General features: G+C 36.7%; 1 protein-coding gene across 3 annotated transcripts in view; it reads right to left on the reverse strand.

The window, feature by feature from the left end:
* The window catches only part of TAB2 (TGF-beta activated kinase 1 (MAP3K7) binding protein 2), a 76,317-nt gene extending 67,344 nt beyond the window's left edge, over window positions 1-8,973 (reverse strand). For 2 of the 3 annotated variants that reach the window (XM_074368195.1, XM_074368194.1), the window contains exon 1: window positions 8,570-8,970. The gene's annotated coding sequence lies outside the window, so the exon portion shown is untranslated. Of the gene's footprint in view, window positions 1-8,569 lie in introns of all 3 variants that reach the window. The other variant, XM_074368196.1, reaches the window with a different exon arrangement.
* Window positions 8,974-27,837: the final 18,864 nt, after the last annotated feature.

The raw sequence follows: 27,837 nt of genomic DNA on the forward strand, positions 1-27,837 counted from the left end.
TTAATCCAGTAATAAACATCAGTAAATTTAACACTATATCTCTTTTTGAATGTGAAATATGGACATAGAAAAGAATATTGCCGAAATAACTAAAAAAAAATTAACTAGCAATTTAAAACAAAAAAATTACAAAGATCATCTTATATAGATAAAGTGATTCATTTTATATTTAATCTCTTATATTTGAGATGTTTTCAAAATCTGATCCACACCAATCTTCCAATGCTTTTCATATAAAAACTAAATTATGGGTTATGAACTACTTTCAAATGGAAAATGTGGGCTTTTTAACAGAAGAAGAAAAATACAAAGAATTAATAATATGCATGTTTATTTTGTAATTAAAAAATGATGTTTTGTTTATTTCATCTTTGGTCTGAAGAGTTACAGTAAATTAAACAGTATAGAAATTATTTCCTTTTCATTCTACTTGTTGAGGAAAATGAATTGAACCGGTATCCTGAAAGCAGAACCTAACAAAGCAAGATTCCAAATATAAAATTACTTCCCATTATTTAAGCTACATGTCTTCTAAAACAAGAACTCACTTTGTTCTATTTGAAAGATTAATACTTTTTAAAATCAAACTTTACTAAACAGAAGATGCTCAAAATGAATATAAGTTTCAGGGAAGAAAAGCTGCCTTAAAAAGCACAGGATATCATAGGCTACTACATTAGACATTTTGACTTCCACATATTGATGCCTACTAGGTTCCAGGTAAGTGCTGTGCGAGGCAACAAATACAGAGCTAGCTAACATGAGAAACAGATAATGTAGTTAAAACTACCATGCAAGTTAGGTATTACTATATATACGTATTTTTCTTAAGAAAAGTCCTAGACGCAAAAAGTTTAAGTGATTAGCCTAAGATCACACAGATATAGTTAGCAATAGAATTTATATATGAACTTGGGCCCATCTGACTTCAAAGCCCAAGTCTTTCCTTATTCTGCCTCTCTGACTCCCAATACGGTAAAATTAAGATATTTAGTTAAAAGCGTGCAGGTTGACAAGTTAACAGAGACCAACTCAAACTTAAAAAGTAGTATTTTCTTCAGCTCCTGAGAGAATTAAAACTAGGTAAACTCCCTTCCACTATCTTCCCAGTACATATCAGAATGACTGTTTTTGTTGATTTCTCTGGCTAAACAAAACTTGCCTTGTGTGAGAACTGTGTTCTGCAAGCTCACATTTCTGATTTCAAGTTTTTATTTGTATTGGCAAGTATTTTCTCCCATAGATAGGGTATGGAAAGTTATTCCACTGAATTACCATTGGCTTTATACTAATGAAACAAGCTCTGTCTTTCGCTGGCCTGACTGGCAAACTGACGGGAAGCAAACCTGAGATGTACTCAATTTTGCTAACATTAAAAAGGTTAATATTAAGATACTGTAGGTCAAAATAAGTTTTCCTCAATATAAATTTTAAGATAAAACTCAAGAGTATTATTTAACAATTTAGATGGAAGTATAGTTAATACACCAATGAATAAGAATTTATTAACTGAAAATTTACTCTTTTATGCATTTTTTTCCTCCATAATTCACTGTCATCTGTTACCCTCCGAGAACATGTCTTCTGCACTAGCCAAACAGGCAAATTAAACGGTCTAAGAATCATCCCCCAGAAACTATGAAGTCTCTGATGGTAGCACTCATCTCTGTAACATACCTAGGAATGCCACAGGCATTGCTTTCACTTACTCTTTTAGCCAGGATGGGCAGGAGCTGGTTGCAGGGATCACACATTTTCTTTAACAGATTAATTCTTTTGAATAATTCTATTAAAAACAATCAGTATTCATACAGCTCCACTAAAATCTTTTGGATTCTACGTTTCTTTACTCTGGCTTCTCCTGTCTCTCTCTCTCCCTCTGAGGAGGACCATTTCAACCTCTACTTTATTATTTGGCTTCTGAGGCTTGTACCAGGACAGTTTTTGTTTTTCTTCTTAAGTGAAACAAGAATGCCATTTTCTTTAACAAGGCAATTAAAATACTATAAATTCTTAAAATGTCCTGGTCTTTGTTGTACCTGTTTGTGGATAAATGAGGCTTCCTTTCTTTCTGAAGCCACAAACTGACACCCTGTAGTAGTGTCCCTTGCCAGTGGTTGACTGTTAACAGTTAAAATGAACAAATGAAAACCCACAAGTATAAAAACATTCAACTGCGCGTATCTATCTCATTTCTAGAACAGTACTGTATCATACCAAATTTGAATATTAAGCAATTTGTTTCTATATATCCTCATGGGGATTTTCTTAAAAGCCAAGAAATATTTTGTGTAAATGACTAAAGATCTTAGAACTTGAGGGAAGTATTCAGTTTTAGGAAAGCTAAAATTATTCATTAGGCAGAGAGTAACTTGCCACAGAACAGAAAAAAGCTGACTAGTACTAAGATTTAAATATCTGAAAAATGGTTACTGTTAAAGTAGGGTAGGATGGGGTGAGATGTTTTCCCTTTTCTGTGAGAACACCAATATTCCCTACATTATAGCAATGTAAGAAAGTGACTGAGCCTTTTAATTCATAAAGTCAGTATAAATCTAGTTTCACTGAAATTAAAGAGATAAGATAAACTTGTCTTTTCAAGGTTAGTTAAAAGCATATAATTATGTATGAATTATTTCTTCTACTCTGCTTTTAAAAATTGCTATTCACTTTTTCACTTCAATGTCAACTTCAAAGGAATAGGTTAATGAATACTAATCTAGTTTCAAACAACTGATTCTTTTCTTCCTTTCAATTTCTAGGGTATTTTTTCAGATTTTTGGCTAGATGCAAAAAAACAAAGCACTCAGAAGACTTCACATGATATCCTAGTCTGTGCTTAAAACTAGAGATTCAAAAACTTTAAGCCCAGTGCAAACACTTTTCAAACTCAGAACATGCTTACTTCCAGAAAGAGTTGTGACACACAGGAAAACTGTCACTAAGAGCCATTAAACATTTAACACAGCATTTCTTGAGCTTCTAAATACAGGCCAGGCACTGAAGATACGGTGAAGTAAAGACTAAAAGGAAAAAGACATGGTCTGTCCTTGAGAAACTCAGTTTAGTGATTTTCCAGGCTAAAAATGACAACAAATATTGCAATTTGATTTACTAGTCCACTCTTTTGTCAAAAAGCTATCCACAATTTGCATTATTTTCTTTTATCTTTGTAAAAGTTTTCCTTAACACTTTGTAAATTCTTTGGATTACCCCACTTCACAAAATAAAGCCATAATAATCAATGAAAAAGTGACCATTTATTGAATACTTACACTGCACTAATGTTTTACAAATATTTCCATGAATTGGAATCTTATACAATATTTGTGGTCTGCTGGTCAAAATGCTGAGATCCAGCTCATCTACAAGACATGCCACAATGTTCTTTCACCATAAAAAGACTGTAGGTTTATTCCTAATAGCACACTGACAAGATAACAAGTATAAACTCCCCAGAAAGTACTAGTGACTATAAATTATAGTTAAGTTTTAATTAACCTCATTCTATAAGATAAGAGTGCTTTAATTGTTCAAATAAAATGTGTATTAAACAATGTCCCACACAAAAGTGCTATGAGAGCTTCTTGGAAGGGTCGCCAATTTCAGCTATGTTTTACAACTCCGGATAAACGACAGACAAAAAAGTTGCAATTTATTGAGCTCCTTGCATATATAAGATAATTTACACAAAACATACAATTTATCATCACAACAACCTTATAGATATTATCCTCATTTTACCAAGAAGAAAACAAGCTCAGAGAGGCTAAGCAATTGTAACTGGCCCCAAATCACAAAGCTAGTTAAGTGGCAAAACCAGGATTCCAACTCCAAATTTTCTACTAAAACCACAAAGCAGATTTCTGAGGCACTAACAATAAGAAATTGCTAACTGAACTATAACTCTGAAGTACAAACACAATGATGTTTCCAAGTTATGAAGTATATTCTTGAAAAAAATTATGTATATAATAGTTTTTGTTTTTGAAATCAAAGATAACACCCATTATGCAGTTTTTAAAAGAGCAAATATGCAGTCTCTTCTCCAATTCCCTTTCCTGTTTAAATTTCTCCACAGTACTTTTTCCTCCCAGACACACTTTATCAGATCCTCCACTACTAAAATGTAAACTATATGAGAACAGAAATTTGTCTTTGTTATTCATTGCTGCCATCTCCAACATATTGAAGGGCCCTGGCATATAGTAAGTGCTCAACAAACATTTGTGAAATGATAGAAAGCTTGGCACCTAGAAGGCACTCAATAAATGTTAGTTTCTTTCTTTTCCCATGTAGGAAACACTAAAAAGGTTAATGTTAAGATATTAGAGGTCAAAAGATACTTACCATTCCCTTGATACCAAATTAAAACTAGGTTATTAGAAATGCAATAGAACTTCATGTTAAAGTTTTACATTAAAAATATTAAGATGCAAATCAAAAAGGCACATTCAGCAAAGCCTTATTTATCAAGTGTCATCCAGAGATAAGGGGTTCTACATAAATTATATTTTGGGCAAAGCACTTTTAAGTGCCCAAATTTTAATCAATTTTCATAGAGATCTTTTATTGATATTAATATCCACAATTTTACCTTGTGGCAATTCTGACTTGAATCTCCTGAAATACCAACTTGTCAGCTGACACATCTTACTGTGCTTTTAACAGTAAGTCATTCCTTTTCTGAGGATTAAGAAATTAGAAACTAAGCATAATTTATAAAATGAGTCAATAAAAATCAAAGTGAAAAGTCTAAGTGAAATGCATAACTTAAATGCTAGAAGGACAGTAGAAAGTACTACTTAGTAACAAATACTGTATTTTGAGGGATGGAATACTTACTAGAAAATGAAGAATAAAGGTAGTCATTTTTTTTGAAGTATAACTTACAATTTTGTGTTAGTTTCAGGCATACAGCAAAATGATTCAGTTATACATATATTTATATTTATTCTTTTTCAGATTCTTTTCCATTATAAGTCATTACAAGATACTGAATACAATTCCCTGGGCTATATAGTAGGTCCTTGTCTATTGCATATATAGTAATGTGTATATGTTAATCCCAAACTCCTAATTTATATTCTACCCCCTGCTTTCCTCTTTGGTAACCACAGTTTGTTTTCAATATTCATGTGTCTATTTCTTCTTTGTAAATAAATTCATTTGTATCATTTTTTTAGATTTCACATATAAGCAAAATCATATGATATTTGTCTGTCTGACTTCCTTACTTCACTTAATATGATAATCTCTAGGTCCATCCATGTTGCTGCAAATGGCATTATTTTATTCTTTCTTATGGCTGAGTAATATACATACACAACAAATCTTCTTTACCTGTTCATAAAGACAGCCATTCTTAATCTCTGACCCTGGCACAGTCAAGTTTAGCAGTTAACTAAAAGGAATGTAAGAAGTACAGTACTGGCCACCCCTAAGAGCACTTACTCAGGGATTTCAGCTTTCTGATTAGGCAAGTGTTGTTGACTTTTTAGGGTCAGAATCATAAAAAATGAAATGTTAAAATACTGTAAGTATTCTGAATATATGAGCCAGAAGGAAATAAATATGTACATACATTTAGATTTCATACAATTCCAATGTCTCCAAATCCTTACCAACTCAATACAGAGGATTTAAGATAGCATATAGATTGTGAAAGTCTAAAAAAAGTTTCAGACCAAATCTCCTTAGTACAGTTCAGCATGATCATTTTCCTATGCTTGGCAGCCATTGCTGCTCACATCTCCATATTCCTAGAGGCCTAAATCTGTTCATATACTCTAACAGCATCTTACCTGCTATCTTCTCCTCCTTATTACTGTTTTGCCCCAATTTCACATTTGCCTGTTATTTCCTCATAATCCTTCTATTTTATAGAGTCCCAATCTTGGATGGATCAAATAAAGATGACATAAGTGAAACAAAGAAAAAGTGCTACTACTCTTCTCCTCTGGGTCATGGGAGCTTGGCCAGGTAGAGATATAATGGGAGTTTTTCTGAATTACAGTTTAACTTACAAACTTTATATGTTGTGAAGATTATTAGGAACTTTTTTTTTTCAAAACAACTATAACAATGCAAACCGTGCCTTTTGAAGTGTGCCGATAATCATTAAAAAATAAACTTTTAGTCTTATTCAGTTTATACAACTGAAAAAAATGCTGTTTCAGAAAATTCACACATTTCTCATGGGGCTTTTTTTGGCATGAAACTCAGAGTTTCATGTAAACTGTCTACAATACACCTATTTTTCAAACTGCAGTATGTTCATAGATACATATGTAGATTTCATCCTAAACAGCTACTTTGAGGAAAGAATTTTCCTTACAGGGAAAACTACAGAAGTAGAATAAATTTTTATTTTCGTCAAGACAAAGATTAATCATGTTAAGCCACTTACCCAAGTGTGATGTGTTACGAATACTAAAGAAGCAATACTCAGTAATGATATAACTGGGGATCTAAGTAGAGCTTACCTAACTCTGCAGAGTTAAAAAACCTCATTTCATTAGATGCAATAACTGTATGCAAGTTTTAAACAATATCCTTAGCTAAAAGCAAGCACGTCTTTCCACTAGAGAGGGGACCAAATATAGGTGCTATTTCAATTAAATGAGACTGATTTAAGTTAAAATTTATTTTTCAGGAAACTGGTCAGACGAGACTGACCATTTTCCCACTTCTTAATGAGTTACAAAAGCACAGGTTCTACTAGGTGACAGTACATTAAAGAGGGTTGAATGGCTTGCATTTCATCAGTGTCCCCTGAGAATTCAGGAAAAGTTATCCCAGGCGCCCAAGAGAAAAATGAAATAATGGGAGCATATTCAGTGGATGACTTATTCAACAAATTAATACGTTCAACTTTAACTGATTCTTTAAAGATTTAAATCTTAAGAACCCTCTATTAGAAACTGATTAGATTTAAGGGGGAAAAACCCCAACAGAAGTTCTGAATCACTGGAATTTCTGTTCTATTTCCTGTTAAAACACCGAAAGTGCCACCATTCAATATATTCGTTCCATACACGTTTTTTTAAAAGTTGGAGAATTCTTTTCCATCTAACTTGGCCATATTTTGATTTGTAGCTCATTTATCTGACAATTCCTCCCATTGTTTCTAATTTAAGTGCTCAGCCAAAGCATACAATAAAATGAAAAGCAAGTCTTTATAAGAAAATGCAATGGTTTCAAAATACAAAGTTTCAAACTGTCAGGGTTTAAAATCAATCACAATTTCACTGTTACAAGGAATTCAAAGATTTTTTAAAAAGATGTCACAACTCTGCTACTGTACAAAGAGTGTGGTAAGCAGTAGTATAAAAACTGAAAGCAAAATTCTGTTCCATGCCCACCAAAATTCCCGGCCAAATCTGAAATTGCATAATGAGCAACACACTCTTTTGACTGAGTTAAAAGCACAAACTAATTCCTTTTATAAAATGTGAATCAATCTGATCCTAAAAAATTTGACACTTTACAAACTTAACTAAAACAGACAAAATGGATGCAAAATTACACTGCCTCACTGTTGCCCCAAATACGACCTTAAGTGTTCAAGAACTTTCCAATGAATAAAGGCACTCAAAACAGGCTCGCAGTGGGGACCCGAAATTCATGAACTACTAAGAAACCCCTGTGAAGCAGCAAATCCCCTCCACTCTCCTGGAAAACCCTCTTATCAGAAACATTTGAAGAATTTCTCCACAACAATTAAGCTGACTTGAAGAATGGAAACCTAACATCTCAAATATACTATATATGGAATGAAACATGGCCAAACACATAAATACGAACCCACACTGTCTCTGACACTTTGGTATACTACTCTGCCCGAGTAACCCCACAGCATCAGTAACAGAAAGATACACCTGTCACCTGTTTAGCGATGCCCAGACCCTTTCAGCCTCCCTGTCACAGCCACAATCTTAGGGTTTGAGGCTGACTGGACGGAAAACTAGAATTATCCTCCGAGATCTAGGGGCCACATATTCACAGCGGGGCTTGCTCCCCACTTCTAGGCGGCTGCAGAAAACCAACACTGGAAAGGGAACGACGTTCTACCCCGAGCCCTGCGTAACTCCCTCGGTCTCCCACCAACACCCTCGCCCCTAAGTCATACTTATACCGATCGCGGCTCCCCAAAAGGAGTTTTCTTTCCCCCACCCCCATCTCATACATGCCAAGAGGCGGGCCGGGGGCACCCGTGCAGTCAGGGGCCCTTCCCACCCCCTGGCACCCTCCCCCACCCGGGGCTCTCCCGGGCGCCTGACTCCAGTGAATCTCCCCCTCCCCCTACACACACAGTCCCCCGAGCCCAGGCCCGGCCCGATGCTCCCCACCCCCACTTGGTCTGGAGGACTTGGGGGGCCTCCCTCTCCGCCTCGCCACTGGGGAAGGAAGGAGGCGGAGGGAGGAAGAGTGAGAGGAAGAAGCGGACGCCCCGCAAGGGCCTTGCGAGTCGACCGAGTCCCTTCCAGACGAAGGAGGGGGTGCGGGGAGCAGAGGGGAGAGCCGGGATTGGGGATCCCGCCGAGGCCCGGCAGCGCTGTCCGCTTACCCTTCGCCGCCGCCGCTTCCCCCTCCTCCTCCTCGGCCGCCGCCGCCGCCTCTCCCACTAGGGCAGCCGTCTCCACCGTCGCCGCTGCCGCCTCCACCACCACAGCCGCCGCCAGCGCCGCCGCCGCCTCCGATTCCACCCGGCAGGGGGGACACCTCAGCCCTCCCTCCCTCCCCGCTCAGCCCCTCCGATCGGCCGCCGCCGCCAACTCCCTCCGGCCGCCGCCGTCGCCGCTCGTGGCTGAGGGGGAGGGGAGGGGGTCGGGCTGGGTCGCCCCGCCGGCGGCTGCAGCAGATCAAAAACGATGGCTGGGTGGCGTCGCCGCTCGCCGCTGCCCGGCTGCAGCTCGCTCGGCCTCCCTACTCCCTCGGCCCCCACCCCCCTCGCGCTCGCCTGCCCTCCCCCCACCCCCCCAGCTCTCGCCGCGGCTCCGCCAGCCCAGTGCAAATCAAAATACTGTCACACAATATGGCGGCGCGGCCGCCGGCAAACACCGCGAGATCTGCGGCCGCTGCTGAGGCGGCGGCTGTGACGAGGCCTCCCCCAGCCGGGCGGCGGGGGAGCGGCCGACAGCGGCGGCAGCGGCGGTGCGGGGATGCTCTTTCTCCGCCCTGCACCCCTCCCCCGACACTTGCAGACTCCACGCCCGCCTTGCTAAGGCTGGAGGAAGAACGGTGCCCGACCTCACGGACTGGTGCGGGCCGCCGCCGGGGCCGTGCGAGAGGCGGCACCCAGGCGGAGGGCCCGGGATCCTTTTAAAGTTTTATCCCGGCCATAGTTACTTGGAAGGGGAGTGTGTGTGCGTGGAGAGAAAGTGCAGGTCCCCCTACCCCGGCCCCACTGGGGGCCGATAGCAGTTCGGGCTGAAAGGAGAAAGGAACTCAAGCTCCCGTCGGCTCAGCCCGTCCGGAAGCGGGCGGTGGGCTGCGGCGCCGCGCAGGGCAGGGGCCTCGCGCTCTGGGCCGGGGGCGGACCCGACGCCGCGGCGCTGCAGCCGCCCGGCGCCTGCTCCCGGCCCGGGGGTGCGGAGGGTGCAGGTGGGCCTGCGGCGGGGCCCAGTGTGCGGCCGCGGTGGGGCGCCGACACACCCCCTTGGAGGCTGGCGGCGCGGAGGCCGCGGGCTAACGGGAGTGACCCGAGCAGGAGACCTGTGTCGTCCCAAGTGTGCGCGGGTCGCGTCCTTGAAGCCTCGGAACTCGCAGCTTCGAGTCTTGGAAAAAGTGTTGGGCTCTGAGTTTTCTTGAAGGCTCGAAAGAAAAACCAGTAAATGCTGCAGGGGTTTTGTTGTTTCGATTTTATTTTAATTGCACGTTCCTAGAAGTCCTAGAAACAGAGCCAAAGACACTTTAACTTGGGGGGGGGCGGGGAGGGGGGAGGAGAGAGAGAGACTTCTGTTTCTATCTTCTTAAAGAAATATTTGTTTAATTTCCCCCTAGGAAAAAAAAAGTGTGTTAACACTCACACATTTCTCACAATGTAACGTATTTATTTAAACATTCTAGCGCTTTAATGGTGTCCAAAACACTACAGCGTTTTTTGTCCCTGTCCAAAATGTCCATATCCCTGCCAGTTTCTTCCCTGAAACAATTCTTACTCCCCAGAAAAGTCATTTTTATTCTTCTGTTTCCAGTATGAGCGCTGTAGTTATAGTGAGAGACTTTTTTAAAGCTTCTTTTAAGAAGTACAGGCTTCTCTACAGTTAAGGTATTTTTGCCAGTTCCTTTCCCCTCACTCATCATTTTAAAATACCTGAAATATTGTAAATCAACTATACTTCAATTAAGAAACACCGTGAAATATTAGGAGATAGCATCAATTCAAAATCTTTACCAAGTCAAAAGCCGAAAGTAATTCTTACTATATCAGAATTTAAGTTATTTTCTCTCCATAATCTATATTATTAAGAGGAGTAAGTTAGGATTTTTAAAAATGGAAAGGCTAGTTTTAATTTCTTCAAGGGTAAGTAATAAATTACTGAACCTTAATACTTTACAATAGTCCTCTCTAAGAAACTGTTTCCACACTCAATGTTAAAATAATTGGGAGAAATGCGTTTACAGCAATGGAACCATTATTAGGTAAACTTCACTTCTTTTTGAAACCACTATAAAATACAGAGCCAATAATTGCTTTTGAAATGGTAGGATTATGTATTTTATACAAAGTATTTTTAGAAATATATTTAATGAAATGTATATGTACATATTTTAATAGAAATATAATGCTTTAAAAACTTATGGATATGACAGGTGTGAATAACTCAAGTCTAGGAACCAGTGGGTGGCAGAGAAGGTATAACAATACATCCTTGCACCACCGTTCAAGAGCTTTAACCTGGAGCTAATCACGAGGAAGCATCAGACAAACCCAAATAGAGGAAAATTCTACAAAATAACTGGCCTGTATTCTTAAAACATCGTCAGTGTCATAAAAACAAAACAAAACTTCAGATTAAAGGAAACTAAAGAAATGACAACTAAATGCAATATGTGGCCCTGAACTGAATCCTTTACTGGAGGAGGAAAATGCTGTAAAGGACGTTATTGGGATGATTGATGCAGCTGGAATATTAACTGTACTATAAGTATGGTATTCATGTTAAATTTCCAGAATGTGTTATATATGAGAATATCCTTGTACATAAGAAAACACACTGAAATATTAAAGGATAAAGGAACATTATGTATACAATTTTCTCCCAACTAGATCAGAAGAAATAAATTATACACACATCCGCATACATAAACATCTCTCATGTCTCCCATACACATATACAGAAAGAGACTGATAAAAATTGGTGAATCTAGGTTGTAATTACCTTTACTGAAGAAACAGTTTTATTTCTATTGAGTTTGGAATATGGTGAAAAGGGGTTATCTTATAAAACAAGGAATTTAAAATGAGCTGTAACAAAGGACTTCCAAAAAGTGAGGTTTCCAAAATACAAGAACAGATGGATTCCTAGAAGAGTAATTCACAGAACAAAAAAGATATTTTCTTTTTTGGAGTCTATTGCAAAATTATAGTGTATTTTTCAAGGATAATTTAATTCTCACGCTGGAAGGTGGTAGTATGTATTTTTTTTTTTTGATAGTAAAAGACAACATTAAATTTAGCATCTTAACCAGTTTAACAGTTCAGTAGAGTTAAGCATATTCACATTATTGTGCAACACATCTCTAGAATTTTTTCATCTTGCAACATTGAAACTCTATACTCACTAAACACTAATTCCCTCTCTCCCCTCCCGACAGCCCTTGGCAAGCACACGGTTATTTTTAAATTTTAAAATATGTTTAAGTATTTTTGAAAAAGTTGGTGAATATGGGAATTTCTGTATTATTCTTGCAATTTTTCACTGTACGAAATTATTCCAAAATTAAAAATTTTAAAAAAAGAGCTTAAAGCTGCAGGGAGTTCCCTACTTAACCAAGAGAAGGAATGTTGTGAGATGGACAGGTAGAGAGAGAAAAATAGTTATATCCTTTTATAATGGAACTAGCCATTTGTTTCTCAGTAATAGATGGGGGTTTGGCCATTCAGCTTTTCCTTCTTCTCCAGTATTTAATCGACTTGAATTTGGAACAAAAACAGTTAGAAACCCTTATATATTGAGTAAATGTGATTTCCGTATTTAAGGCTCTATGGAGAAAACAAGAGGGAACTAAATGGACTGTGACTTTCAGATACTCTCTGTAGTGACTACAGAGATAAAATAAGATACAATCCCTGTACTACATTCAAGACCCTTTTACTAGCTACCTGTGGCTATTTACATTTAAATTAATTAAACAAAATGAAAAATTCAAGCCCTTAGTTGCATTAGCCACAATTCAGATGCCCATGAACCACCTTCACAGAAAGTTCTATGGAACGGTACTGGCAGTAGAAGAGAATACACTATATAAATAACATCAATACAAAGTAGATGGTAATAAACATCATAGAAGCTTAGAGAAAGGAGAGATTGCTTTGCAGGGCCTGGCAGTAGGGGGAAAGTCAAGGACAGTTTCAAGAAGATCATATATAGACTAGTGGAGGTGGACCAAGAGTATTCCAGGCAGAGAAAACAGGAACAAAGTGGGAAAGGGAGAGGCGTATTCAAAGAATAACACTTAGTTCTATGTACCTGTAATATGAAGTATATAAAGGAGTGTAGAGCTGTATAATACCACATATGCTGAGCTACGGAGCCTGGACTATTCTCTAGTTACTAGAGATCTTTGGACAAGACTAAAGATATGCTCAGGTAATTCTTTAGGAGGGTGAATCTAGCAGCAGGTGTATTAGATGGATGGATTAGGTTTGAAGGCATAAAGACCACATAGCGTTGCACTAACCCAAATGAGAGATAATGAGTTGATATAAAATGGTCTATTAGTAAGGATGCTTTAAGCAGGATACAACAAATTCCAATTTAAAATGGCTCTAGCAATAAGGAAATTTATATGTCACAAATTTGGAATTTACAAAGTAAAGTAAACTTCAGGTTTGAAAAATTCAGAAGCTTGGTAACATTATTAAAGAACAAGTTCTTTCCATCTCTGCTCTGGTGTCTTGGGTTTTGGCATCATTCTCCAGCTAATAACAGCAATATGGTAATGGCAGTTCCCTATCCTGTAGTCATAATGTCCAGAAGAAAAGAATTAATCTTAAGAGAGGGAAGATGTTTCCCAGAACCACTTCCCACACCCCATCCCACCACCGACTTCCCTCCCATCTTCTAGGCCAAAGTTAAATCATATGCCTCTTCATGAAGCACTCCCTGGTTTACATGATGAAACAAGTTTTGAGGAGTCAAAGGTGGAGAGAGAAGTCAAAGACGACTCTACAGTTTAAGCCTAAATGACTAGGGTCCATAGAAAGGAGAGATTATGGATGGAGAGTTGATGATTTTTGTGAGAGTCCTTCTAATTTGAGATACCAAAGTGGAAATGATCAGCATATGAAAAGACAGGATTGAAGTTCAGAATGATGATCAAAGTTGGGATATACATTGGATGTCATCTGAGAGAAAAATCAAGGAAGCCACGAGCTTGCCAAAGTAGAAAAGGGGTAGAGAAGTTCTACAACACAATCCTGGAGGACGAGGTGGATGCAGGGAAAGCATGGTCAGAGAAGTAGGCAAACCTGGACTGTATATTGTACAAAAATCAAGGGGAATAGATGAAGTTTCAAAAAAGCCAACAGTGTTAAGTGGTGTGGACAGATTCAGAATGATGCAGACGAAGAAGCATTGGGTTGCCAACCAGAAGGTCATTGTGATATTTAGGAGAGTTATTTCATAGTAAAGTAGAAGCAGATTTCAGGAGTGAAGGGATAAGCAGATAGGTAGAAGCATAAAATGTAGATCATTCTTTCAAAAAGTTTGGTGGTCACAAAAGGGAAGGCTATATGAATGAAGATGTTTATAGCAATATTTAATTATAAGACTAAAAATTGCAACCAACTGAAATTTCTGAATATATTATTGTTTTAAAAGTTAAATTTGTATATTCAATTATATGTGATGTAGTCATTTAAAGTTATTATTAAGATTATGAAACAGTATGGAAAAATATAAGACAAAGGAAAAAGATAGAAAATTAAAAAAAAAACCAAAGATACAGATTATAACATCAAAAAATATATGTTCATGTGCAGATAAAGATACTATAAAATATATAAAATAATAATGTCTTGGAGTTGTTGAACCACGGGCTATATATTTTCCAAATTTTGTATGTTATAGAAACTTTATAATTAAAACATATGCATATATCAAAATATTAGATGGCAAAGACAGAAGATGGTAATCTGAGGTGACTAAGGTTGAAAGGTTGAAAGTCATTTGCTTTTTATTTGTTTGTTTTGCTTTAGCAGGAAATAAAATACATGGCTGTGTTTATAGGCTGAAAGGAAAAATTCAAAGGAGAAGGAAAGATTAATGGTGCAAGAATGAAGTACTGACTTGAGCATCAAAGAGAAGCTCGTGGGAATAACATTGAAGGCACACACAAAAAAAGAGTTTTAATTTTTTAGAAGGGACATTTTCTGAGACAAAAATAAGAAAGGAAGAATATCTCAAAATACCTGTATGTGTTTGTGTGTGCCAATTGAAAGCTGATTCTCAAATTTATGTGGAAATATAAGGGTTATAATAACAAAGACAATTTTGAAGAAGCACAAACATAAGACTTACACTACCAAATTTAAAGACTTATTAAAAGGCTCAGTAATTAAGACAGTGTGGTATTGGCACAGGGATAGATGAATACACCAAAGGAACATAATAGAGAATCCAGAAATAGAACTTGATTTATGGCAAAGGCACTCACTGCTGCAATTCAATAAGGAAAGGATAATATTTTCAACAAATGGTGCTGGAACAATTGGCCACTCATATGGAAAAAAAGGGTACTTGACTCTTACCTCACACCATATACAAAAATTAATTCAAGATGAATCATAGACCTAAATGGGAAGTTAAAAGAAAGTTTCTATTAATCAAAGACAGTATCAGGAGAGTGGGTAAGGAAGAGAGAATAGATTTCACTATATATATCTGACAATGGACTCATAGATAAAATATATATTAAAAAAACCAAACTTCTATAAGTCAATCAGAAAAACTGAGCAACGTAATTTTTAAAATAAGGAAAAACTCTTGAAGAAGTACTCTACAAAGATAATTTCCAAATGGCTAATAAGTTCATGGAAAAGTGTTCAACATAGTTTCTTATCAGGAAAGTGCAAATTACAAACAATAACAAATCAGTACGTACCCACCAGAATGGCCAAAATTAAAAAGTCTAACTGTGCCAAGTATTGGCAAAGAAAGGTATAGAGCAACCTGAATTCTTATACACTGCAGATGGGTAAATTGTTCCAACCACACCGGAAAACTCTTCGATGGTATCTCCTAAAGCTAACCATGTGCCTACTCTGTGAACCAACTATGTTGGTTAATGTGTCAATTTGGGTGGGCCATGGTGTCTAGACAGTTGGTGGAACATTATTCTGGGTGTTTCTGTAAGACTGTTTTTGTATGAGATTAACATTTAAATTGATGGACTTTGAGTAAAGAAGATTGCCCTCCATAAAGTGGATGGGCCTCATCCAATCATTAAAGACTTGAATAGAACAAAAGAACAACTTCTTCCCAAGATGGATTAATTCTCCAGCAGATGGCTGTCTGACTTGAACTGGAACACAGTTCTCTTCCTGATTCTCCAGCTTGATGGCTTTTGTACTGAAACTACAACATTGGCTCCCCCAGGGCCTCCAGCCTGCCACCTCATTCTGTAGATTTTGGACTTGCCAGCCTCCCTAACCATGTGAGCTAGCTCCTCATAATCTCTCCCTCATAATCTCTCTATATATCCTACTGGTTCTATGTCTCTGGAGAACTGTAATACACCAACAATTTCACTCCTGGGTATATACACAGGAGAATTAAATGCATATGTCCATCAAAAAACATGTACGTTAATATATGTAGCATATTTATTCATACTAGCCAAACACTGAGTGTTCATAGCAGCTTTACTCTTAATAGCCCTAAACGGGCCACAACCCAAATATCTATCAAGAGAAGAATGAATGAATTGTAGTATTTTCACACAACAGAATATTACTTAGCAATAAGAAAGAATAAACTAACCCTTTTATTTATGGTCAATTGATTTTCAACAAAAGTGCCAGGACAATTCAAGAGGCAAAAGAATTGTTTCAATAAGTGGTGGTGGGGCAATTGAATATTCATATGCGAAGTATGAAGTTCAAATCACACCTCACACCATTATACAAAAATGAACTCAAAATGGATCATAAAGTAAATGTAAGAGCTAAAACTTTAAAAGTCTTAGAAGAAAATATAGGAGTAAATCTTCATTACCTTGAGTTGGGCATTGGTTTCTTAGATATGACATCGAAAGCATAAATGATGAAAGAAAAAAAAATAGGTAAATTGGACTTCATCAAAATTAAAAACATAGGTATAGAACCAAGAGAAATGAGAACATATGCCCACACAGAAACTTGCGTATAAATATTTATGGAAGCATCATTCATAATAGCCAAAAAGTAAGAACAACTCAAATGTCCATCAACTGATAGGCTGATAAACAAAAGGTGGTATATTCATCGATGGAATATTATTCAGCAATAAAAAGAGATGAAGTAGTGATACATACTACATCAGGGATGAACTGTGAACACATTATGCTAAGCAAAAGAAGCTAGTCACAAAATACCACATATTGTATGATTCCATTTGCACAAACTGTCCAGAATAGGTGAATCTACAGAGGCAGAAAGTAGATTAGTAGTTGCCAGAGGCTGGAGGAAAGAGTGGAATACAGAGTGACTTTTAACTAGTACAGAGTTTCTTTTGGGGATGATGAAAATGTTCTAAAATTATATATTGGTGTTGGTTTCATAACTCTGAATATACTAAAACTCACTGAATATTGCACTTTGAGAGGGTAATTTTATGGTATGTGAATTACATCTTAATAAAACTGTTACAGACTTTTTTAAAGAACTAACTACTGATACACTTAACAAAATCAATGAATCTCATAAACATTCTGAGAAGAGGAAAAAAAAAAAAGCCAGACAGAAAAGAATACACATTGTAAAATTCCATATATGTGAAGTTCAAGAACAGGAAAAGTAATTAATGGCAATACAGGTCAGAAGAGTGGTTACCTCTGGGGGGTATAGGATGAGGAGTTTTGATTAGGAGGAATCATGAGGGAGCATCCTGGGATACTAAAATATTACATCTCTCTCTGGGTGGTATTTGATTTTAAACATATACAAAAATCCATTAAGCTATATACACTAAAATTAAGCTTGATTAGGCACTTCAGTGAATGTATTTTGCATTTCAGTACAAATTAGAAAAAAAAGAACAATGGATGACAACGTAGAGAAATTTAATCTTGGAAAGAGCAACAGTAGAGAGGGTGTAGGGGCCTCCAAGATTTCATATATGTAGAGAGCAAGGTCTTTGGCTCAGAGTAAGAGTGTTGGGAAGGGGATTGAAAACTTAGGAAAGGATATAGTGATATGAAGGAAGAGAGCTGCTCATTCATCGTTGTCTTAGTTTTCTTTAGAATTAATAATGTGATTTATGTCACATGCTCTCATGTGTACAAAGTATGGAATGTATGTGTTGTGTGATGCCTCGGTGAGTAGAAGCACCAGAACTTGTTATTTAAAAACTATTCCAGGGGCAAGGGTAGAGTTCATGTCCAGCATGCCTGAGGTCCTGGGTTCAATCCCCAGTACCTATATTTAAAAAAAAAAAAAAAGAATAACCTAAAAAAAGGTGAAAAAATGATAAATAAAAAAATTAAAAAAATATTTGGACAAAACAATTAAAAAAATAAAAACTTCATTCCAGGAGAATAGTAACTGAGAGATCCATGAGAAATCAACAGTCCTTTTCACCAACTCAGCTACCTTTTGCCTCAGGATTAGACTGGAAAACAGAGGGAATGAGAATGGCTAATCTTCTCATCTTTCTATCTCCCTTTCACCATAGATCATAAACTCTTTAATAAGAGTTTCCTTTAGAATGGTTTTTGTCAGCATAATTAGCAAATGTTTACGACCTATATCTCTAAGATGGACTTGAGTGCTCAGTACTAAGCCTTTGGAAAACTATGAAACCATTGTTTAAAAAATCTTTCACCTTCCCAACCAAACAGCAATGATGATTTCCATTTTTGAGACTAGACCATGATGCAGTACCTTAGAAAATATTGCCACTGTCTAATATACAATATGGCACATTGATAAACTGGTGTGATGCACAAATGTGATAGGAACCCAGGGCATACAAAATTTACCAGTTATAAACCACTGTTTATTACACAGTGCTTTACAATTTACAAGGTTTTTTTTTTTTAATACATATTATCTTCTCTGTTCTTCACAGATTCTTTTGTTTTATACGTGATCACTACCACCACCAACTCACAACTAAAGATTTAAAGGCTCAAGAGGTTAAATGACTTACCAAATCTAAACCAATTATTAAGTGAGCAATGGGGCTTTGAACAGATCCTCTGAATATATATTTCAGGTCCTTTTCACTGTAGCATCATGCAAGACATCTCTTGGCTTAAAAAATTTACAATGCTGATAATAATAGAGTGGGCACTTTAAGAGAAACAAAGTTACTCTGGCAATTAAGAGGAGGAGATCACAGGAAGGATTTCTTGGGGATGACATTCCAGATGGGCCTTGAAGAAGTGACAGGATTGCAAAAGACCAAAAAACTCCCCAAAAACAGACAAATAAAAACTAAAAACAAAAACCAAAAACAAACAAACAAACAAAAAAGCAGGGGAGGGCATTCCAGGTGTCTGTGATAGCAGGAGCAAAGCCACAGAGTCAGAAGAGCGTAGAGCCTATTTTGGGAATATTAAGTAGCTTGGTTTTGCTGAACTGCAGGAAAAATGTAGGCTAGTGGTGGGAGACAAGACAGAAAAAGATAGCTGTGTGAACTAAGTTTGGTGGGCAGTGGTGTACCATTGGTGTGCCATTCAAGCTTTATGAACAATGGAATATACTTGAATCTGTACTTCATCTATTCTCTGTTCAGATGGAGAAGGAACAGAGTAAAGGTGGGAAGACCACAAAGCCAATCACTCATAGGCGAAGGTATGGACAACCTAAACAAACTTGCGGCAATTAAGAGTCAGGGCAAGACAAATTTTGATGGTAGATTTAAAAAAAGTCATTTTAGGCAAGTGAAATAAAGTAGAGGATGAGGTAGAAAAAAGTTATCAAACAAGACTGATTTTGAGCCTGAAAAATGGAGAATTGTTATCCTACTAACAGAAACAGAGAAGTGCTTTTGGTGGAAATAATGAATTAGATTTTCAATGTGTTGAACAATGGTTTTAGTTGCTCTGTGGACTTTTCAAGCCTCTGTCATTCAGATGTATAAGGATGAGAGGTTGAATTTACAAAGCATCCAAATGGCCAGTAAGTGTGTGAAAATATATTACCTTATTGGTAATAAGGTAAATGAAGTTAAAAAAAAAAGGAGGTACACTTTCTTCTAGTCTATCAGATGGAGAAAGGTTGAAAAGACCAACTACTCAGAAACAAACTTAAGAAATCAGAGATTCCTCAAAAAACTAAAAATAGACTTACCATATGATCCAGCAATCCCACTCCTGGGCATATATCCAGAGGGAACTCTAATTCGAAAAGACACATGCGCCCCAATGTTCATAGCAGCACTATATACAATAGCCAAGACATGGAAGCAACCTAAATGTACATTGACAGATGACTGAATAAAGAAATTGTGGTATACACACACACGCACACAAACACACACACAATGGAATACTACTCAGCCATAAAAAATAAAATAATGCCATTTTCAGCAACATGGATGGACCTGGAAATCGTCATTCTAAGTGAAGTAAGCCAGAAAGAGAAAGAAAAATACCATATGATATCACTCATATGTGGAATCTCAAAAAAAAAAAAAAAGACACAAATGAGCTTATTTACAAAGCAGAAACAGACTCACAGACATAGAAAACAAACTTATGGTTACCAGGGCGAGAAGAGGGTGGGAAGGGATCCAGCGTTGTAGATTTGCTGATACTAACTACTATATATAAAACAGATAAGCAACAAGTTTCTTCTATACAGCACAGGGAATGAAATTTAATATCTTGAAGTAACCTGTAATGAAAAAGAATATGAAAACGGATGTATGTATGTATATGTATGACTGAAACATTATGCTGTACACCAGAAATTGACAGACTGTAAACTGACTATATTTCAGTTTAAAAAAGAAATGTATAAGATTTATAAGGAAACTAAAAGCTCTACTGAAGAAAACAAAAGAAATCTAGGAAAAAAATAGAAATAATATATTCTTGAGTTGGAAGACATTTTAAAGACAGAATTGTCCCCAAGTTTATCAGTTTAACTCAACCACAATCAGGTGATGACAAAGTGATGTTAAAAAGCGTCTGGATATTTTATTAAATGAAAGTTGCAGAACAAGCTACAATCTGTGTAAAGAAAAGGGGAACTATCTCTTCCTCACACACACACACTGAGGATAATGGGGGCAGCTGACATGACGGGGAGAGAGTGAGACATCCCATTTCAGTCTGTTTCCTCCTGATTTAGAAAATGTGAAAGCACTATATATTAAAATTAATGAAGTCAATTGAGAAGAATAGCTGGAACGGTTTTCTAAAGGAGGAATAATTGTGGGTGGGGCTAGGGTGGGATTGCAATGACTAGACAAAAGGCTGGTTACAAGGATTAAATGAAAGAAGATAGATAAAGTGTTCTTGGCACATGTGATGTACATACAGATGTTTGTTGATTTTTTTATAATCTTGAGATGGGAACTGCATGACTGAAACGTGTAAAGGAAAGCATTGATAGATTTTTACTACATGAAGATTAAAAACTTTTGGATGGAGAAAAAAAGATTAAGCGAAACATAAACTGGGAAAACATACTTACAACATATATGATGGACAAGGTCAGTCATTCCCCAGATATTTTTTGAGTATCTGTCTGAGTAAGGCACTATACCAGAGGCTGGTGGTGATGAAGATGGTCTTGGCCCTCATGGAGTTTATAGATTATATAGAGTAGTATTACTATCCCTAATATACAAAGGCTTATTAAAAATCATAAGGTTAGAAAGCTACATGCCAACAGAAGATGGACAAAGGACTAAAAGTATTGTTTATGTTCAATAAGCAAAGGAAAATAAATTCATTCTCAATAGTCAATTTCACTTGAAACGATGAGATTTAATTTTTTTGCTTATTAATGGTGAAAATTAAAAAAAAAAAAAAAAAAAGCAAAACCCCAGTGTTGGCACAGTGGAGACAGAGGCATTCTTATATCCTGGGAGTGGGAGTAGAATTAGTACAAGCTTCCCACAAAGGCTGTTTAATAACAGGTATTGGAATTTTAAATACGCAGACTGTTCAACTTAGCAATCCCACTTCTAGGAAGAAACAATTGGCCATATATTTGAAGGTATATGTTCAAGAACGTTTACTTCAACCTTCCTTATAATAGTAAAAAAAAAAAAGAAAAGAAAAAAGAAAGGAAAAGAACTGGAATATATCTTAATAAGTGATGAGCTAAATTATGGCACACTGATGCAGAATATGATTCATTTATTAAAAAGGGTGATGTCCCACATACATTGACATGAAAAGATGCCAAAGTATTATACTAAACAAAGAAAGCAGATTGCATGACCAATTATACAAAATACTCTGATCACATTAAAAATAGTGGGCATGTATGTATAGAAAAATTATTGCAAGATAACATAAATTGGCAACATGATAGGTCATCTTTATTTTGTTTCATACTTTTTTGGGGTAGTATTTTCTGAATTTTTATCAATGAATGTGTTACTTATACATCAACAAACAAAATGAAAGTCTTCAATAAAAAAAATTAAGCTATATTTCTTAAATATTATCTTGCAAAAGTCCTTTAGGAATAATCTTTAACTAAAGCCATGACAGTTGAAATTTTTATGATTAGGACTCTCAGGTTTTGCACATTCATATTTTTTCCTGTCCTAAGTCAGTAGGGAAATCTTTTGTAAATAATAAAATATTTCAAGAATTTGGAATGAAATGACAACCACAGAGTACTGACCTCATTTCCACGATGTTAAAATAACTGACGAGAAAGAAACCTTGACAGAGCAGCAGACAAGAAATCTGGGCAGCACCGGCCTGAGGTTTGCCGCAGGTTCTTTGACAGCGGCGGGGCGGGGTGGAACGGAGGAGAGATGGGCAGTTTGCCATCCTGCCTTACTCCTCCCAAAACTGCGTGAATTTTCATGTATACACGGCTTTAGGATGCAAGAGAACTCCCCCCCTTGTCCCTGTCACTCTTCTCCCATCCTTGTTGAACCTGGTCTTATTTGCACTATTAGCTGGACATTAAATCCTTTCTGCAGCCATTATTGCACAAAAATGGCTGAAAATCCTTAATTCAACCCTCTTTTTAATGGGACTCAGGGGCCTAATGCTTATCTTATTTGCAGCAGAATCGCTCTGTGACTCACAAAGCTACCCATCTATGAACAGAAAAGAACTGTGTCTCAAAGTCTCAGATCTTGGGGTTGGAGAGGGAGGCCCAGTTCCGCAGACTATGGGGTTATTGTAAGGGATCGGTGATTTCACAGAGGTCCCAAGCATGGCCTGAAAACTAAGTAGACAAAAGTACAATCGCTGTGGTATGGAAAGCCACATTTTAAGATACTTAGATTAAAAAGGAGTTCTTATTCTCAAAAAGTTTACAAACTACAAAATGAAGATAATAAACTTTGTATGGTCTTTCATGGCTTCTTATCTCTGTATACGCAAAGTTCCCCCGCATCTCAGGCTACTTTCCCAGCAGAAGCACGATGCCCTGCACACAGTAAGTTTTCAGTAAGACTGTTTAGCCCAAACTCTGTAGACCTGTAGAATAGCACCCCCTCTTCTTACCCTTCCTCTTACTTCTCCTAGAGCAAAATTCCCATATAAATACAACAACAAAAAATAAAAAATGGAAACTAACTTTAATTGTCTGGGGGCAGGGCTGAGGAGAAGCATTGGATAATCTTTATGTTCCTAGACCTAATTATTGGTTTACTTACTAGAACAATTCACAAAATTTTCTAAACTTTTTTTTTCTAAAATGAATGTTGAAATGCTCCCTATTCTAAAATGGAAAACCTTATGAATTCTGAAGAACTTTATAATAATAAGTCTGTGTATCTGAACTGGAGGAAAAAATGACATGTTAAGGAAACACTTTAGACTCCAGTTTCAGCTACTATAGCATTTCTTTAAATAAAATTTAAAAGAATGTTACCTCAGATTTATGAATAACTGCTTTGTCTCTGTTACACTCAAAGTCAGCATTTCACTGAAGAACTTTGTGTTCTATTGTTTTTCCTCTGAACTACTTTTCTTTCCGCATGATAATGCCTGGATTTTTAGTTTCGAACAGCTCATCTCTTAACATCAAAGAACAGGCAGGACGTTTGAGATAAGAAAATGATTTGGAAGTGCTTTTTCACATTTAATGGTTCCTGAATCTGAATAGTCTTGTGAGATTTGGATAGGGCCCTTAGAAATAGGAAGTGTATTAAAGCGACAAGCTATTGCAGTATTTGAATTTCAAGCTTGTGGTGAGTCAAGTAACATTATGGACTTATGCAGCAGAATTTGATGTTAGATCATGTTAATAATGCACTCCCACTCCAACGCTACTCCATTTATACTTACAATCAACTGTAGATATAAAAAAACATAGGATTATATATTTGTGCATATAATGTATATTTATACACACATACATAGACACACACAAAATATGTGTACATATATACGATCATAATTTTCTAGCATTTGTGAGAATGATGTCTGCTCCTGAAACTTTCTTGGGCATATTTCTGAATGACTATATGAAACAGAACAGGCTGTAAGTTTATAGGAGCTGACTGAGAGTTTTCATCATGCAGAACTTTAAGACTTTATACATGCCAAAATGAATTCCTTCTTGGATTTCAAAATATATGTAATTTTATATGTTTTAGCCCAAACTGTTTTCTAAATGGCATGTATAGTTTTGTGTTAAATAATATAAGAATGTAATGAATAAATATGTCTTAATCCTTCAAAGTTTCCTTCTGTTCTCCAAAATGGTAGCTCAGTGATCACCAAATCAATAGCTTTATAAATATGATTTATTTTGAAATCATAAAAATAAGATTCAATGTGCCTAGGCACATGAAAAAATGCTCAGTATTGCTAATTAACAGAGAATGCAAATTAAAACTACAATGAGGTATCATCTCACCTCTGAATGCTGGAGAGGGTGTGGAGAAAAGGGAACCCTCCTACTCTGTTGGTGGGAATGTAGTTTGGTGCAGCCATTATGGAGAACAGTATGAAGAGTCCTTAAAAAAAACTGAAAATAGATTTACCTTATAATCCAGCAATCCCACTTCTGGGCACATACCTGGAGGAAATGCTAATTCAAAAAGATACATGCACCCCAATGTTCACAGCAGCACTATTTATGATAGCCAAGACATGGAAGCAACTTAAATGTCCATCAACAGATGGCTGCATAAAGAAGTTGTGGTATATATATATATAATATGCATATAATATATGCATATATATATTGTATATATATGTATATATACACACACACATATATATATATATATATATTACTCAGCCTTAAAAAAGAATGAAATAATACCATTTACAGCAACATAGATGTAGCTGGAGATTGTCATACTAAGTGAAGTAAGTCAGAAGGAGAAAGAAAAATACCATATGATATCACTTATATGTGGGATCTGAAAAAATAGGACACAGATGAACTTATTTACAAAGCAGAGATATACTCACAGACATAGAAAACAAACTCATGATTACCAGGGAGGTAAGGGGTTGGGGACAGATAGATTAGGAGTTCAGGATTTGCAGATACTAACTATCATATATAAAACTGATAAACAATAAGGTCCTACCATATAGCACAGGGAACGATATTCAGTACCTTGTAATAACCTATAATGAAAAAGAATATGAGAATGAATCTATGTATATATTAGTGTGTCAATATGTTCTACACCAGAAATGAACACATTGTAAATCAAGTATGCTTCAATTAAAAATAAATAAATACTAAAAAATAAGATTTTAAAGGATGTTAACATGTTCAGTATAGTGTTTTCTGACAAGTATTCTTTGAAAACAGCACTCTTCTTAGTCACAATGTACATGACTGAAGATGAAATATTATGTGGAAATAATAGATGAAGATACTACATCTCTTATGACACAAAACAACATCCACATGGATGAAACAAATAAATAAAAAGGTTTTAAAATGTGGACTGGCATTCATTGAACTAGGATTTGTAAACATAGGTTCTTATTTCTCCTAACCATATTTTCTTGATGAATGTTTTAGTGTAAATGCAGAAATTACCATTTCATCTTCTTATTAACTCCTTTCTGGACTTCCTTATAACCAATTATAATAGTTAAAAACATAATCTGTGTACTGCAATCTTTAACAATCTCAGTGTGTAAATAAGAGTACAATTACCTTTATACTCTGAATTATAATGGCCCCAGGAACCCATAACTTGATGAGCAGTCTTCCCAGGTTTTTCCAGGGTTATTGTAGTTCCCCTGTTAATATCCATTAGAGAAGAGAGAACTCAAATGTCCCTTGAGGCTAAACTCTGTAACTGTTGATTCCTTGCTATACCTTCTGGTTTTGGTTGCCTCAGGTGCCAGACATTTGCAACCGATGTCACTGGCGATGTTCTATGGTTGTCAACTACCATGTCAAGAGCCCCCACTGTCCCACAGAGCTGTGTCTCTGGCCAGTTAGCCCAGTTCATGATGATTCCAAGGGTGAGAGGGAAGGGAGCCCCTTGTCATCACTCAGTCTCTACTCTGGTTATCTCACAGCAAAACTCCCCAAGCTCTGAATGGTAGAGCACCTGACAGCATTTCAGTTTACCTATGGGTTCATTTTTGCCAAGGTGCATCCAATGCATTTGGGTAATTGAGTCAGGAGCCTCCTGCTCCATGCAGCAAGATGCAAAGTCTAGAACATTCCATGCCAATGACTTAGGCCTTGAAGCTAAGGATCATTGATATCGACTCCCCCCACTCTCTTCAGCCCACCTCTCCTTGTCTTTGCCTCCTTAATTTCCTCCTGGGACCCCTGGTCCTTCCCTCAGTCTGACATTGGGTCCTTTTAGCCACCGTAGAGATTGTACATGTGTGTGTGTGAGTGTGTGTGTGTGTGTGTGTGTGTGGTGGGATGGAGTTGGGTGGAGGTGGATGTGGTATTGAAGGGAGAGACAGTTCTAGATTCCTGACTGATAAAAAGTTCTGTTGCAGAACACTAAACTATTCTCTAGGACTAACATTCACAAATGTTGAGGGAAAGAGGATGATCCTAAAGAATCAATTTCAGTCCTATGTTGAATTCAAAAATAATCTGCAGAACTAGAGAACTTTACAACTGGAAGAGATTTTAAAGACCATTTCATGCAACTTTATTTTACCCGTGTAGAAGCTAAGCAATTTGCTCAAGGTCAGAGTTATTGGCAGAACCAATTCTAGGGTCAAGATTATTTGACTCCAGTCAATCTTATACCCATGATTCAGCAAACATGTCTTATTGATCAAAACCATTCTGCCTGATTTTTCCTTTTATATGAGGGAAATGGGACATTTTAGGCTTCTTGAGCCAAACATACAACTAAGGGCTTAAAAATTTAATCAGAGTAACTATTAACAAGGTATAGACTTATAAAGATGAACCTCTTTACCCAAATTCACTCACAAATTATCAAGATTTGCCATCTTTCTAGTCCTATTTAAGTGACTGTTCCTATACGGTTAATACCAATATTCTTCAATAATGAAAACAAACAAACAAAAATTCCTCTGTCTTTATCCAGAAGCTTTCTCTTTCTCCAGCAAAAAAAAATGTTACCTAGTTTATCCAGCTTCATCCTTATCCAGCAAAAACCTGGGTGTAGGAAAAATAAATTCCCCTCTATTTGCACTGTACTATTAGCTTTCTTTCTGATTTGACTTATAATGGCAGCTGACAATAGACACTAATGTAATTACTGTACTCTCTTGACCAGAATTAAATATTTCAATGCAATGCAATGCAATATCCACATATGAAAATATCCACTAAAGTTAGCCAGATTCTTAACATAGATTTTCTCTTCCACTCAAACACTTTTCATTTTCTGTTGTATTTGAAATATGTAAAAATACTCATAGTTAGCTGTCCAGTCAAGGAAAAAAAATTAATTCTCCATATTTATTTAGCATGAAAGAGATTCTTTAAATAAATCCTCAATGAAAAGTTATGATTGATAGTAATAATGGAGCTAGGTTTTTTTTTTTTTTAAATTCAAAAGCAATGTAAGTGGAAGGAATGTACTTAGTTAGTTATGGTGTTAATCCCTTTCAGCTGAGATGATCTTCAAAATTCTCAAACAGGTAATCTCAAGTGGGAGAATATAATATCATTTTATGGGGTTTGCTCCTGAAACAAGGAAAAATAATGTTTCTTTCTTTCTTTATGTGTGTCCTATAGACTTTGTAAAATGTCTTCCATATTTTAATTCTTCTTTAGAATAAGCTTGATAAATAAATACTATAATCTTCAATTTATAAATGACAAAATTGAAGTTC

The sequence above is a fragment of the Camelus bactrianus genome, chromosome 8 (assembly GCF_048773025.1).
Source record: "Camelus bactrianus isolate YW-2024 breed Bactrian camel chromosome 8, ASM4877302v1, whole genome shotgun sequence".
NCBI lineage: Eukaryota > Metazoa > Chordata > Mammalia > Artiodactyla > Camelidae > Camelus > Camelus bactrianus.